This window comes from Thalia democratica, chromosome 2 (genome assembly GCF_965202585.1).
Source record: "Thalia democratica chromosome 2, ktThaDemo2.hap1.1, whole genome shotgun sequence".
Classification (NCBI taxonomy): Eukaryota; Metazoa; Chordata; class Thaliacea; order Salpida; family Salpidae; genus Thalia; species Thalia democratica.
Window position 1 is genome coordinate 66,980,140 of NC_139166.1, and position 15,368 is coordinate 66,995,507.

The window sequence follows — 15,368 nt, forward strand, 5'->3', positions numbered from 1 at the left end:
AATAATGAAAGTGCTACAAACTAATAAACTTTGAGCATTTCTATAAATTTCTGCCTAGTCGTGATTACGAAAAGTTGTTTGAGAACCCCTGACAACGTATCGGCAGAATGCTAATGAGTTGCTATGTTAACTGGCCATGAATGCTTAATAAACGTTAGTTTGTTCTAACTTAAAATCCGAGTAATCATTGTAGATTAGCTTGATTGATAAACTACATGCCTATAATCTTCAAGACCCTAATTAAGGGATCACTTTTACTAATTAAGTACAAGTAAAATGTTGAATATAGAGACTTGTAAACTTAACACCGTAGTTTGAACGACAAAAAGTCCGCTCAAATTATTTCATCCTAGGCCCTGGAGTAAGTAAAAAAAATCGGTTAACGAGTCGTACACCTGAAGAGGATACTCTTAACTTCTTGTCAATAACAAATTAATAAATCGATTTTAAGTGAAAATCTAAAAAATCTGACTCAATATTAATCATCTTATAAAATTTAGTACGTACAAATATGTGAGTGATTATATGTTTAAGTGTTGCTTCCCTGACGTGTTTAAATGTATTCATCTATCCATATAAAAACAAAAAATATAAAAATTATATATTCACATTTATAAATATTTTTTTAAATATTTCAATCTTATGAATAGTGTTTTATTGATTTTAACTGTATTTTTTATTTTTAAAGTAGTAGCAACTAATTTATTTAGGTTTAACACTAGACTTTTATTGTATATTTAGTTAATTTTTAATTCGGTTGTATTTATAAAAATGTTGATGATTTGTTGCAAAATGTGTACACAACTTTGGGAGCAGTTATATAATACCCTTATAAAATTGTTTTTAAAACATTGCACAACAGAGTATTTACAGTCTTAAGATTTTTAGTTTGGAGGTTATTTATGATATAGATATACGAAGGCAACTATGTGTAAATTTCAAACAAATTAAAATTGATTAATATTAAAATTAATTTAACTTTACACTGCAACTTTTACAGATATTGTTCTGTTTATTTATCGGTTGGATACTTAGGCTGTAATGTAATGATTGAAAAAATATTCAAAAAATAAATTAATTAAAAACAATAAGGGTAAGGGTAGGGGTTAGTAGTAATAGAAAAATTAAAAGTTTATTGACTAAGGGTGGGGGTTAAGAGTAACAAGGATAGTTAGACAAACAAAATTATATATGAAATAAAAAGATTTAATAAAATAAAAACAATTTCAACCCGAGCAAAAGCGACTTTTATTCAAATGATATCCATGAACCGATCACACGATGTTGTTACTTAAATCACGCGGACCTGGCAATTAACTGACTTAACGCGTTATAAAAATCATATTGTTTTTAATATTAGGAAAATATTTTTTTATTCAGAAAATAGCATAGAATGAAATTTTACTGTATACGTAGAGATAAAATTTATTTTACATTAAACGTTACGACAATGTGACTTACATTAAAATAAACAATAAAAAATTTTTTATAGAGAACAACTATTATAACGACATTAAATTTATTGAATATACATGCAAACGTGTTTTAACTTGAAAAAATTAAAATTTTGATATAAAAATGAAAACTTTAAACAATTCGAATAAAACATAACTGCAAATATTCTCCTTGTAACTGCTGCTCTTATAGTCTATATCCGTTGGATAATAAATATTTTACCATTGACCGAACTAATACTAATTTTATAAATACAAAAACTCGAATAGTAAAAATTTACTCGAAAGTAATATTTAAACATACGACTTTTATTAAGTTTTCGGAATCATCTATTCGTGGCATCCTTGTGCTGAACAACATATTGATTATATTTAATCTATTTTGTAACCGCTCTGTAGCTGTAGAAAATCACTTTTTTTCGTTCTCTTCTCTAAAATTTTCTTTTGAAGTAACGACCTCGTTTAAGTTTGGCTTTTTTAGTTGACTTACTTTTTGTTAGTCTTTGTTTTTTTATTAGTACTTTGGGGTTTGTTTTCGTCACTTCGGCTGTTATTGTTAGTACAATTCGTTTGTAATTTTTCAAATACAAATGTAAATTTTTCGTTGTACTTAATTGCAAATTTATTATTTGTAAATACAGTCTAAACTTATTGACTCAATTTCTTTATACAAGTAGTTTAAGCTTACTAACATACTTAAAAACCTACTTCAATAAATTATAGTTTAAGTAATCTAACTGCTTTGGAAAACTATTTCAATAAACAGCAGTTTAGGTTCTATCAACACTTATAATCTGTTAGGTTAATAGTATTATTTTAATTCATTTTTTATATACCTACTTAATTAATTAACGAGATTATTCTAAAAAGTAGCATATAACTACCTAAGGACATCATTTTAATACTGCATTATAGTTAGTAACCGCCATGACCACGTATATATAACAAAGCATATCTCTTAAATTGGTTTAGTATAAGTAAAGGTATTACCTTTGATTCTGAACTAAACAAAATGTTACGACAAAAATGGTGTTTTTATCACTATTCGTAAATTTAAATTTGATTTTAAAAAATATGTTTTTTAAAGTCAAACTCTTACTGTTTTTAGTTGTAAAATTATGATACAAAGTTTATTAAAAATGTTGTAATATTGACCTTAGCGGGCCGGTCATTTTCACCTGAAGTTCACAGCCTAGCCCGCGGGCTGTACGTTGCCAAACCCTACTCTTAAAGAATAAAATATTTTAAGCCAAAATAACATCTTGAAGACTACAAAACAAACCTTAACAAATTTAAAAACACATCGCTAAAAAACGACAAGTATGGAGATATACAATTAAAAATTACGATGAAATATAATTCTTATTGTTAAACTTTTTATAAAATATAAGTTTATTTTGATTATCTTTTGTAGTTATTTTGAAATTTAGTTTTATTAATTAACACGACAATAAATAAAATAATTAATGCTGTCAAAGCTTTTATAGCAAAATCAAAAAAGAGGTTACTTGCTACAATAATAAATAATTCTTGAAACTTTATTTTATGTTGTTGGTTTTGTTTATTGGAGCTTTCGGCATTTTAGTTGTCAAAATTAATATTGTCGGGTTTGAAATGTCTGAATTTGAGTTATCAGAACTTGAATTATCGAAATATAAATTGCCACAATTTAAGTTTTTAAATTTGAAACGTTAAAGTTTGGATGGTCGGAATTCGAATTGTCGGAATTTAAGTTGTCAGAATTGTCCGAATTATTTTGTGGGAATTTGAATTGTCCGAATTTGAGTTGTCGGAATTTGAATTGTCCGAATTTGAGTTGTCGCAATTTGAATTGTCCGAGTTTGAGTTGTCGCAATTTGAGTTGTCGCAATTTGAGTTGTCGGAATTTGAATTGTTGGAATTAGAGTTGTCGGAATTTGAGTTGTTAGAATTTGAATTGTCGTATCTGAATTGTCAGAATTTGAGTTTTCGGAATTTATATGTCAGAATTTGAATAGTCATGTAACCGTTCCAAGTAGTATTTTTATAAAATAATTTCTAAATCAGAATTTTATATAAAACAGTAGCTAAAAAAAACTACTCCAACAACTAACTTAACTTTCAAAGAAATGCAATATAATATAATAAATGCATATAAATCAGAGTTTCCTAAACTTTTGTTCAGGAAACTCCGATTTAAATATCTGATTGTGTTAAACTAATCTAAGCCCTAAATCCCTCGAATAATGTGAATTTATGTAAAACTTGCACGGGTCATTTACTATAGAAAATTTAAAAAATTAAAAGTTTCCTTAAATAAAAATATTAAAAGTAATATTATTTAAAATATATTATATGTTTTCAGTAAAGCCATGATAAGTTTGAATACTTTTGAAAATTTTATATTGGGATATTCGAGATATCTTAAGAAAAAATAAGTTCCAGAATAAAAAATTTAATTTAATAAGTAAGTAATTGTTTTTTGAAAAAACGTTAAAAGAAGTAAAAAAATTGAATTTTTATTTTAATTTTTACAAGAGTTCTTCTACTTAATTCGAATCCCAATATGATGGAAATTTCTGTGAAAGTAAAGCAGAAGAACGTTCCTTAGCATAAAGTCAATAAGTTCCAAGTTACCATTAAAGAAAATAAAAATAATGAATTTTAAAGTTTGGAAAAAAAATAGTTTACAAAAAAAGCTGTTCGAACCAATGTAACCCTCGTTAATTTTAAATGTAACCCTCGTATATTCTTTAGAATTGTTAGTGTCGTAAAAACTTGACGATTTAAACATATCCAAACTTTGTACAATTAAGTTATATCAGAATTCCTATATCAAAAAGCAAAGCATTGTAAATAATTTTTTTTTGGAGTATGAACCTTCCCCTTTAAATGTGAAAGATTAAAAAAACAAAAAAAAAACTGAGAGAGATTCTTGTACTTTTGAAGTGTTTTTGTTGGTTCAACCAAAAATTAACATCATTTGTGGCACAAAAGACCAAACAAAGACAAAAGGAATGAACATATGCAACAAGTTAAATTTTAAGTATTATGAGGTTTAAAGTAAACTAACAAAAACACCCATTTTGAACTAAATAAAATACACCTTTTGAGTTTAATTCTGCGCGATTGAATTTCTAGGGTTGACAAATATACAAAAAATAAAAACATTCCAAGAATGATGCTATTATTCTCTGAAGTTTTATTAAGTAAATCCTAATATCTAAACTTGTATTAGAATATACAAAATCAGAAAAAATAGCTTGCAAAATAATAGACATATTGAAAAACTTGATAATTTGAACACTTTTTGAAATATCACAAACAAGTTTTAGTTTATTTTATACGGTATTTGATTTTTTTTAATCTTGTTATAAAGATTTTATAATCGTTTAGATAAAGTTTTTGATGTAGTTTAGCTAGTTTAAAAAGCTTAAATTGAACAGGGATACCACACAATCAAAGTATTCTGAACAACTCTAAAATTTTTATAGTTTTTTTTGAACTTAGGCTGACTCAGAATAGTTTAGTTTTTTTATATAAAAAATTCAGGATTGGTTTAGGGTTTTTAATAATCTCAGAACATATTCTTTCTAGAGTATATGAATGAGATTTAACTTGTATAATTTCATTAATTCTTTTGATAAAACCAACTTTATAAGAAAACTTGATTTATATTAACTTTGAAAATTTATTATTTTTAAAGATTGAAAAATAATAGCAGGATGATTTAGACAGTTGAAAGTCACTTAGGACAGTTTTTTTGCTTAAAGAGTGGCATGGCAACCCTGTGTTTTTAGATATATTGTAAGCCTATGAACTAATTTTAGAGTATCAAGTTTAATAGTGTAATTTCAGTTGGTTCGTATAAAGTTTAAATTAAAATGACAATTAATTACCAAAGTGGGGTTACACATTTTTTACTAAGATTTACTTTAAAAGCATAACTTAAATTGTTTAAATATGAAATGGTTATTTATTCTAAAAACTCGTAATAATTCTGATCAGTTTTTGAGATTAGCCTTCTTAGTTATTTATTTTTCATTGTTAATTATCTCAGAATTTTGAACTATATTTTAATTAGTTTAGTTTAAGTATATCTATTAGTTCAAGACTTTATTACGTAAACTATGTTCCGATCGAAGTACTTTTCAGTACTTAAATTAAATATCTAAAAAGATATGTAACAACCATGGAAAATAGTTTTTTAACAACTACTTAATCAAATATTTACTCAAAAACTCACCAAATTTTACTTAAAAACAAATTAATTTTTAAGCTTAATGTTGAATCCATGGTAAAGTTTAAACTTTAGTTTCAAAATCTCTATAATAATAAAATAATAATAAGAACATATATGTAGGCTTCTTTATTCTTCTAGTGAATTTACAAAACATACATTGCTTAATTAAAAGTGTAACAAATAGTTATTAATTAGCTTTAAGTTGAGATACATTTTAATGTATTTTATTTTAATTGTAACGTAATTACCGAGAATTTAAAGAATATTATACTTTTAATAACTATTAAAACTTGAAAATTTGCTTGAATTCTGTCTATAAAAACTTTTAGTTCCGAGAAAATAGTAGCTACATAAAAATTTTTAAGAGCACACATGAAACCTACAAACAATTTAAGAATTAAGTTTTGAAGTAGAGTTTTTTGAAGTGCAGGCACCTATGCAAAAAAACTCGTACCGTTTATTCAATTTATATTCCTCTGTCGGTTCCCTTCTGTCAGCTTTGGCAAATTTGACCTTTTCTAGTATGCATGAACTGCAAACACTTAGTAAGTTGTTGGCAATATGGTGGATTATTTCTTAGTCTATTTTTAATCAATGTTTTAATTTTTAAGTTTCCAGATGTATTTCGATATTTCTGTGCCATTTTCTTTGTAGTTTTTAAATACATAGATATGGTTGTACCATCTTTTTTAAAGTCCTACCCGTTGATCGAAGCAGTTTTTTGTTTATTTGATCACATATATAGTTAAAGTAAAGTGAAATTAGATTTTTAGAATGATATAAATTGGTAAATAATAGCTGTAGTCCCTATTGCCTACTCAATTATAATGTATTTTTAATGTTATAAAAACTATGTTTACAAAGTTTTAAACAACAACATAATTAAATATCACAATAGTTACTTACTAATATTTTAGATTCGAAAAATGGTAAAAACATAAATGAATTTTATTTTGTAGAACCAATGACAATTGAGGAGTAAAAAAACACAATTCTTGTTTTGTAATTTCTTTTATATTCTTTTGTTACTCTTCACTGGTAAGGGCTAGTTTTTATGTTAAGGAAAATTCACGAAAAACTATTCAGAATTGTTGTTAGCCAGAGTGTAGATCTGTTGTTAAAAGTTGTTTTATTTATTATTTTATCTCATTCGTTTAAAATAATTTGTTATCTATGCATAGTGTTTTATTATATGACGATTTTTTTAAAGTTTTAATTTTTCTCCCTCAAGTTCTAAGGTTTTTCAATATCTCTCTTTTTCTATCTTTATAGTAACAAATTTTATGGTAGTTTACAAAGTTTTAAAAAAATTAAGATTAGAACTTTGTGCATTTTCAATTTACTTTAAATTTTAAAAACTAGTTTTTATTTTTTTGTTTTACTACTAAAAACACTTTTTTATAATCAGATAACAATAATACAATACAATAAAAAAAAATAAGTATAAGTAACTTAACAAACCATCATATAAAACTTTTTTAAGTGATTAAAAAACTTATGTTTCTACTTTTTGCAACTATCCCACAACATAGTTTAAAAAATTAAATGTGTTTGCTTGTTTTTGTATTTTATATGAGCTTTGGATTAAAGAAGCAACCGATAAATTTTATATAGTAAGTTATTAAAATGCTTACTTTTTACATAGAATAAGTATTCAAACTATTTAATTAAACTCAACATAAGCATATTAAGTAGAAAAATAAAAATTAAAAAATTTTAGAAAAGTAAACTAAGATAACTATAATTTACCTACTTTGTATTAAATCCAAGTTAAACCTCTCATTTAAGTTAAAAAATAAATTATTTAATTAACTTAGTTGCAATTATTTCATAGCAGTATACAAAAGGTAACAAAATTTTACAAAAATATAACTGTTATTGATTTAAAAAAAATTGTATAAATTTATAATTGTATCTTAGAAAAATATTCAGGTAGAAATGTATAAACGTTTAAACATCTAAAATAAATAAAAACTTAAGTTTATATTTAACTTAAAAGTTTTTTTAAAACTTTTGTTTTTTGCTGTAACAATTGTACTATATACTTATATATTTAGTGTCTATATACTAAAAAAACAATATTGCTCACAGACAAACCACATAAAATTACACAATTTTTATCATTAACTAGATTTATTTTTGATATGCATATCTAACAGTGCTTAATTATTTTTATACATAAAAGTTTTATTTTTATTAAACGAGACTAAATTGTATGTTACCCAAAAGTAATCCTTAAAAAACTCTTTTATTTTAAACTTACAAAATTAATTTTACTACTGTAGTATATTTCATAAGACTTACTTTACTACAGTAGCTAATTAAATTGAAAGCTACATTAATCAAGTTACAATTCTTTTCATTCTTAATAAAAACATAGTTTTAATAGTGAAATAAGGGCAAATTTTATAATTAGTTTATGAGTTTATTTTTTTACAACTGTAAACTTGGTACAATATGTTTGGTTTTTAATAAACTTACTTTTTTACAGGCTTATTTTTAAATTAAGTTGAAAAAAGAGTTTCCCTAAGGTAAAAATCATTCGAATGAAAAATCACCATGTCAGTACCAGTGACACTAAAAGTTACCAACACAGTCAGCCAATCCTGCATGTTGCGGAAGCTTTTCATTGTTTGCAGAACTTTGAACATGGCCCTGCCACAGTTTTTCAGCTTCCTGCTAAATTTACACAACTTTATGCTAGACAGACTTTGATGCTCTGCTGTTTACTTCAGTTTGTTACAAAAGAACTACAGTTAAGGTATTTCAATTGAAAAAATTTATTGATGATGGTGTTCCCATATCACTGTGCAAATAATGAAGTTTCTTTAAACTTGTTTTTAATTATACTGCAATTTTTTTTATGATCATTGTTGTTTAAAATTTAAGAATTTTATGTATTTATTTTAGTATACTTCACAGGATATGTTATGGTTCTGTTGTTTCAAATTAAATTTAAAAGTTTGATACTGGTTTACAAAACTTATAAAATATATCATAGATTTATAAAATATATCAGTTTAATTTTTGATATATATTTGTTTCCAGATTATGTCAAAAGTTTTTGAGAAAATGTTTAAATTTTTATTACAAAAGGTGTATGTTTTTATTATTAAAGACAACAAGTTTTCAATAATTATATTTTATTAATTTCTAAGTTTTAATACTTAATGATTTTATATTTAATTTTAATATAAAAAACTTATGTTTAGTATATGTGTTACACTTTGTACACAAAAGAATATCAAACAATAATGTAAGTAAAATATTTTAATGGTTTTTCAACGTCAACTTTGTTATTTACAAGACTTTAACAAATAATTAAAGTAAAAAACTATCTGATTCTTTTTAACACCTAAAAACTTTATGTAACCACAGGTAGAAATAACATTTAATAAGACATGTACTCTCAATATTTCTACAAATTGTTTTTGATAACATTAAAAATAACTTTGCATCTAAAAATTATACTTAATAATAATATTAAAACTTTCAAAATGTTATAAATTAAAAAAAAATTATATTATGTGTTAAACTTAATTATTGTATATCCCTTTTTTTTACACTATTCCTGAAGTCTATCACTTATATCCAAGAAAAACAACAAATTTTGCTAATATTTTCTGAATTGTTTTTAAAAAACTAAAAAACTTAAGCCTATCAATAATGCTTTTAAAATTGAGTTGTGTTTTCTTTGAATTTAAATGAAAGGTTTTATGGTTTTACAAAAGTGGCAACATATAAGGAATCATAAGGGTCAAGAGCAGCATAAATTGCCTTGCTTACAGTTATTACTCATACTTCAACATTTAGATAATTTTTGAATATTTAACGTACATGCATACTTTTATTATAAAATTCAATAGCATGAATGGTAGTTTGAACTGTTCTATTCACCTATTACGTCATCTAGTGTCATTCTTGGTGTGTATTGTTAACTTTTGTGAAATAGCTATGTATCTGCAACACTGTGTGCTTTTTCACTTTTTAAAGGACTCAAAAATAAGTACAATATAGATTGCTGACCTCTGTATCACTGTTTTAACTTGGTAGCTGTCTAAGTTGCACGATTGTACAAAGTTGCACGAAGATACTTTTACAAGAGGGTATAAAATTACATGAAGAAAATTTTATACGATTGGTCATTTTTGCACAAAGATGTTTTTGCATGAGCAGACAATTATGCACAGAAAAAATTTTACATGGGAAAATATTATTTGTTTTAAGTTTTTTGTTAATTACTTTTTTTTTTATTTTACTATTACTGTTACCCTGAGCCCTTACCATCGGTTGGTAAAATATTTAATTTTATTATTTTTAATTTTTATAATTTTTTGATTACTTTCACTGTTACCCCTAACCCTCATTCTCGGTCAGTAACTTTGTTTTTATTTTTATTATTTTTTTTTTAAGTTTTATTTTCTGTTTTTCTTTTTTTTTTACTCTCGTGCAAAAATGTAATTCGTACAACATTAACCCTTGATGCCAAATCGTCTTCGTGCAATTTTTTTCCATTGTGCAAATTTTTGCCCTCGTGCAAACTTGGCTTCGTGCAATTTATTGCTTTCATGCAACTTTGTTCTCGTGCAATTTAGTCCCTTCGTGCAATCTAGTAACCTCGTAATTTAACCTAAGCAATTTAGACTTGTTCCCGTTTTAGCTAGCTATAAATTACGTTTTCTCTATTTGATTTATAAAAAAAAACACACCACTAACTCATTAAAAAAAAAAACATTACCTTAAAATTATTGCTTAGTTTCCTACAAACCAATAACTTGATACTTATAAAGATTTTGTAAGCAATCAACACAAATCTCATCAAAATGAATAAAGATCGTGCTGATGTCAGTTATAAAAACAATCTTCCGGAACCAGTCCAACAATTGCTGCAACACATGAAACAAACTAGACGGGCACTTAGACGGCGTCAGCGTGAATTTTTCAGGGATAACGTGCACCCAAGTAGACGTTTGAGAGGTCTGACATCCGAACGAATCAGAAAATTTCAACGATTTGACGCGGACGAGTCTATGGTCGGTAGGCAATGTGTTGTTTGCATGAATGATTTGGAAGTTGGAACAAAAATGGTTCGTTTGGACTGTCATGTTGACCACTACTTCTGTAAGTCTTGTGTGTATGGCTGGTTTAAAAATCATAAAACATGTCCAACATGTAGGCATAAGTTTAAATAAGACAGTAAACATTTGTTACTCTTACCGTTAGTTGAACAATAAACTACTTTGTTTTAATTATAAATCGTTTTATTTTATAGCAATTAATTTAACAAACACTTGTTTATAAAAATAATACTATTGAAAATAGTTTGTTTTTTTCAGTCACTTAGTTAACTAAAAGAAACTTGTAAAAGTCTTTTGAAATTAGATTTTTTTTAATGTAAAAAGTAGAACAAGTTTATCAAAAACAGGTAGTTTCGCCCTTTTGAGACGATTTTAATTATCAAAGGATAATTAATAGTTTTGAAGTTTAAGCATTACATTGGTAATTAACTAGTAAAGGGGTGATATCTAACGAAAAGGGGCGATTACGAAATTTAGTTTAAGAAGCCAGGGAACGGGAAAAATATGTATAAACACTTTTTTTCACGGATGGTCAATTTTGCACGAGAGTAAAAAACAAAAATAAAAGCATTATAAAAAATAAAAAGAAGAAAAAATAAGTCTTGCCCGAGGATAAGGGTTAGGGGTAATAGTGATGGTAACAATAATGATTATAACCATTAAAAAATATCATTGAAAAATAACTAAAAAAAAATTAATAAATTATCTTTAAAAAAAGTTATCGACCGAAGGTAGGGGTTAGGGATAAAAGTGATAGTGAAATATAAAAGTTAAAAATTACTAATGAAAACAGAAAAACATTAAAAATGTCTAAAAAAAACTAAATCTATTGACACAAAAAATAAAAAGTAAAAAAGTTACCGACCGAGGGAAAGAGCTAGGGTTAGCAGTGATAGTAAATATAAAAAAAAACTAGATTAATAAACACATTAATTAAAGTAAAAAAAGATCAACCCGTGCAAAAGTCTCTTTATTTAAAATTTTCTTTGTTCAAAAGTGACCCTTCCTGCATATTTGATTTCTACCCGTGAAACCATCATAAACATTATATCAGCGTATTTAAGAACTAACAAATAAAAGCGTTAAACGTACAACATGTTTATTTAAATTTACATTTTTTACTTTCTGTTTGGTACTAAATAGATATCCGTTTTCAATGTACCTTTTGTATAGTTTTTAAACAGTATGACTAATTGTACTATCGATTTAAGTTTAGATTAGCTAGGTAAATAAACTTTAATATATATTTTAAACCAAATAAAACTGACGATTTTTAAAAAAATTAACAAATTGTGCTTAAAATGCTATGATCACAGTTATGAACATTCTTTAAAACTGGGTTTTCAAGTTTCTTTAATACTGTACAACAAAGTCAACACACTTTCATTTTCTTCTAGTTTTAAAATTGTAAATAAAATTGATTTCGGTTATTTGATTGAGATATTGTCTATATTAAGTAAAGTATTTTTAAGTGTAGCTACTCTAACCGGCACAGTTTACAAAAAATGATCTAACAATAATACTAGGTCAAAGTTACGTCTATCCTTTTCAGTACTTTGTTGTGTCCATCCCATATACATTTTAATTTTATTGTGTTTTTTATTAAAAAAAAGTTACAAAACTAATATCTGTAAATTATAAAGAGCAAAGAAAAATTGGTTCACTTATTAAAACTTTTTTTTTTGATATTATGATTAAACTTCTTCAAATTGCACAAATTCAATGCTGAGTTTGTCAGCACAATACTAATACACTTTTACACCAAGAAAATTTTACACGGCGTCACATTTCCACAAGGGAATTTAATATTTTTGTTGTTTGTAGAACTGTTATATTAAAAGCCATTTTAATATGCGAAAACGAACAGTTTTTTCTTTGTTAAGTTTCTGGTAGTTATCACATTAACTATAAATGAGTTTTTATTTTTACAATATTTAATAATTAAACGTCTAGTAAACAATGAGGGCATGTCCCGTGTGAGGATCGAACTCACGACCTTCAGTTTATGAGACTGACGCGCTGCCTACTAAGCCAACGGGGCTCACATTAGAATGCAAATTATCACGTTTATATACATGCGTGTTTACGATTGTGACGTAACAAAGACTGAGAAGCAGTAATGCCGCTCACAAAAAAAAATTGGTACTTTGAAGTTTCGTTCATCTTAGAGAGCAATCTGCTTAAGCGTCAGCGGTAATGTAAATATATTTTAAAACTGCAGAAAATGCGAAAAGTCGTTTTGTTATAATCAAATTTAAATTGTCTATAATCAACTTTAAAATAAATGACCAAACTACTATAGCTTTAGTAGGTGTTAAATATGCACGAAGGGACATATTTGCACGAAGATTCTTTTACACGAAAGGTCTTGTTTAGTATTTTTTTTAAAAGATAAAAATTTACAAAAATCAGAGTATCTCTTATACGTCCATATAATTAATAAAATTATATTTAGACTTCATAACAAAAAAAATATAACAGTTTTCTTATACATTAACACCATGAAGTTATAGTTGTGTTATAAACCATAAAAGTCAGATAACAATGTATATTTTTACTATAAAATTGTTGATATCTAAGTTGGCATATTAACGTTTAACCGAAAACAAGGTTCTCAATTCAATAAAATGCATCAGTAGTGAAAAACATAAACACTAGAGTATATTAAGTTACGTTAACTTTTTACCTCATGTGCTTTTTAAATTTTTCCAAAACCTAACTTTATGACCCATGAAAAAAAGTCAACTATAGACAACAAATTTGATTTTTATATTTAAAAATGGTTTCAAAATAAGTGTCAAAAGTTGAAAAAAATACATAAGCTACAGCAGGGTTGCCACATTTAAAAACGTCAGGTTTTATAGAAAACTATGAAGCCAGTACTTTGACCCATACTTTGGGCAATTATGGCAACTATGCTTCTTTGTGTAGAAAAGGTACAGATCATGTGCTTAAGCTTTTCAAAAGCAGTTTTTTATTAAAAATTAAAAACTTTTTTTTGTAGCTGAATGTTATTGCTAATATTTTAAGTACAAAACACCTATACCAAGAGTAAGAGTATTGAAAAATTTCAAGAAAAAAAAGTTTTGAATACTGTATAATATTTTTTTAGACAAATAAAAAAATATACTATTAAAAATAAATACTTTAAATTTTTATTCGGGTGATTGTGTGGCGTTATACCAATAAAAATTTTCTTAAGACTAGCAGTAACGGTTATATGTAGTAGCTTAAATATAAATAAATATCCAGTCAAGAACTAGTAATGTAACGTTTCAGTTATAAACTGTGCTACATTCTATTCTAAATAAAGAGGCATCTGCCCTGGTCATGCTATATTGCTACAACAAACTCGCAGAAAGTTCCTGTGAAAATGAAGCTTTTTTTTTTAAACACAGAATACTTTTTACACAGACTTTCACTTAATTAAAAATGTTGTATAGTCATTTTTACATTTTAGTTTTTTGCAAAATTCATAAATAGTTAGGAAACATCATAAAGCAAAATACGAAATGTGGTTTGTTTATCTTAATTTAATAGTTTAAGAATAAAAAAATGAGTATATATTAGAAAAAAAACCAGTAAGCAGTTTTTAAGTTGAAGTAGAGTAGATGAACCTAAATGGTCTTTTGGTTTTACATAAGTTATTTCAAAAATGATGCAAACTTGATTTGCATTATACTGCAGGTATTTTAAAATTAAAGATTTTGATTAATGCTAGGTGCGTTGCTACTCTATATATAAGTGTTGTATTTAAATTGTTTTTAAGTAACTTGTTCACTTTTTTTAATGGATATTTACCAGTCTTTTGGCATTTACAGGGCTGCCACAATGTCAGGATAGTCAGAAAATTTAACAAAATTTCAAAAATACTATGTTCAAATTTAGAAAGTTCCTTGTTTTCAAAGCCTTTGAGTGGTAAAAAAATTATTGAAAATCCTTTAAAGTCATACTAAAACTGCAAAATTTCCTAAAAAATTACAAAATTGCTTAATTTTAAATGCCTTCACCTGGTAAAAATTAATAAAATAACTTTATAAAACTGTAAAAATTTTCTATAATTATATATAAACTACTAGTGTTTTAAGATTAATAAAAATAAGACTAAAAGCTTTGTATACTTTTAAGTTTTTGACCAAGTATTTAAAAATAAAGTATAATTTAAGAGTTTGATTTAGAAAACTCAGGAAAATTTAAGTAATAAGTCAGGAAAATTTTCTTAGTATGATCTGCGGCAACCCTGCATTTAAAACTTATTTAGATCTCACAACCAAATTTTTATTTCAATTACATACTTTTAAGAAGTAATATGTTAAGATTAGAAAAAAGTTTTCGAGAAATTCATTTTCAATTTTAATTAAAGATATTATATACTAAAAATATTAATTTTTTTTTTTTTTAAGTTTGAGTTATATAGTTTTTGCAACCCATTTTTGTAGAAAAAATCAATAACTTTCTGTAACTATTATACTAAATAATAACTATAGCTTGCATTAACACATACCTAATTTCTATAAACCTTGAAGCAGAAGAGAAGCATATTGAGTTTTAAAAATCAGAAATGTATCAAACAGTGAAATATAGAACTATAAAACATAAATATTAGATTTAGAT

At 25.6% G+C, this 15,368-nt stretch overlaps 1 non-coding gene across 1 annotated transcript; it reads right to left on the bottom strand.

The window, feature by feature from the left end:
* Positions 1-12,722: 12,722 nt before the first annotated feature.
* On the bottom strand, positions 12,723-12,795 carry Trnam-cau (transfer RNA methionine (anticodon CAU)). Its single transcript has one exon. It is a non-coding gene; the product is annotated as a tRNA-Met (tRNA).
* Positions 12,796-15,368: the final 2,573 nt, after the last annotated feature.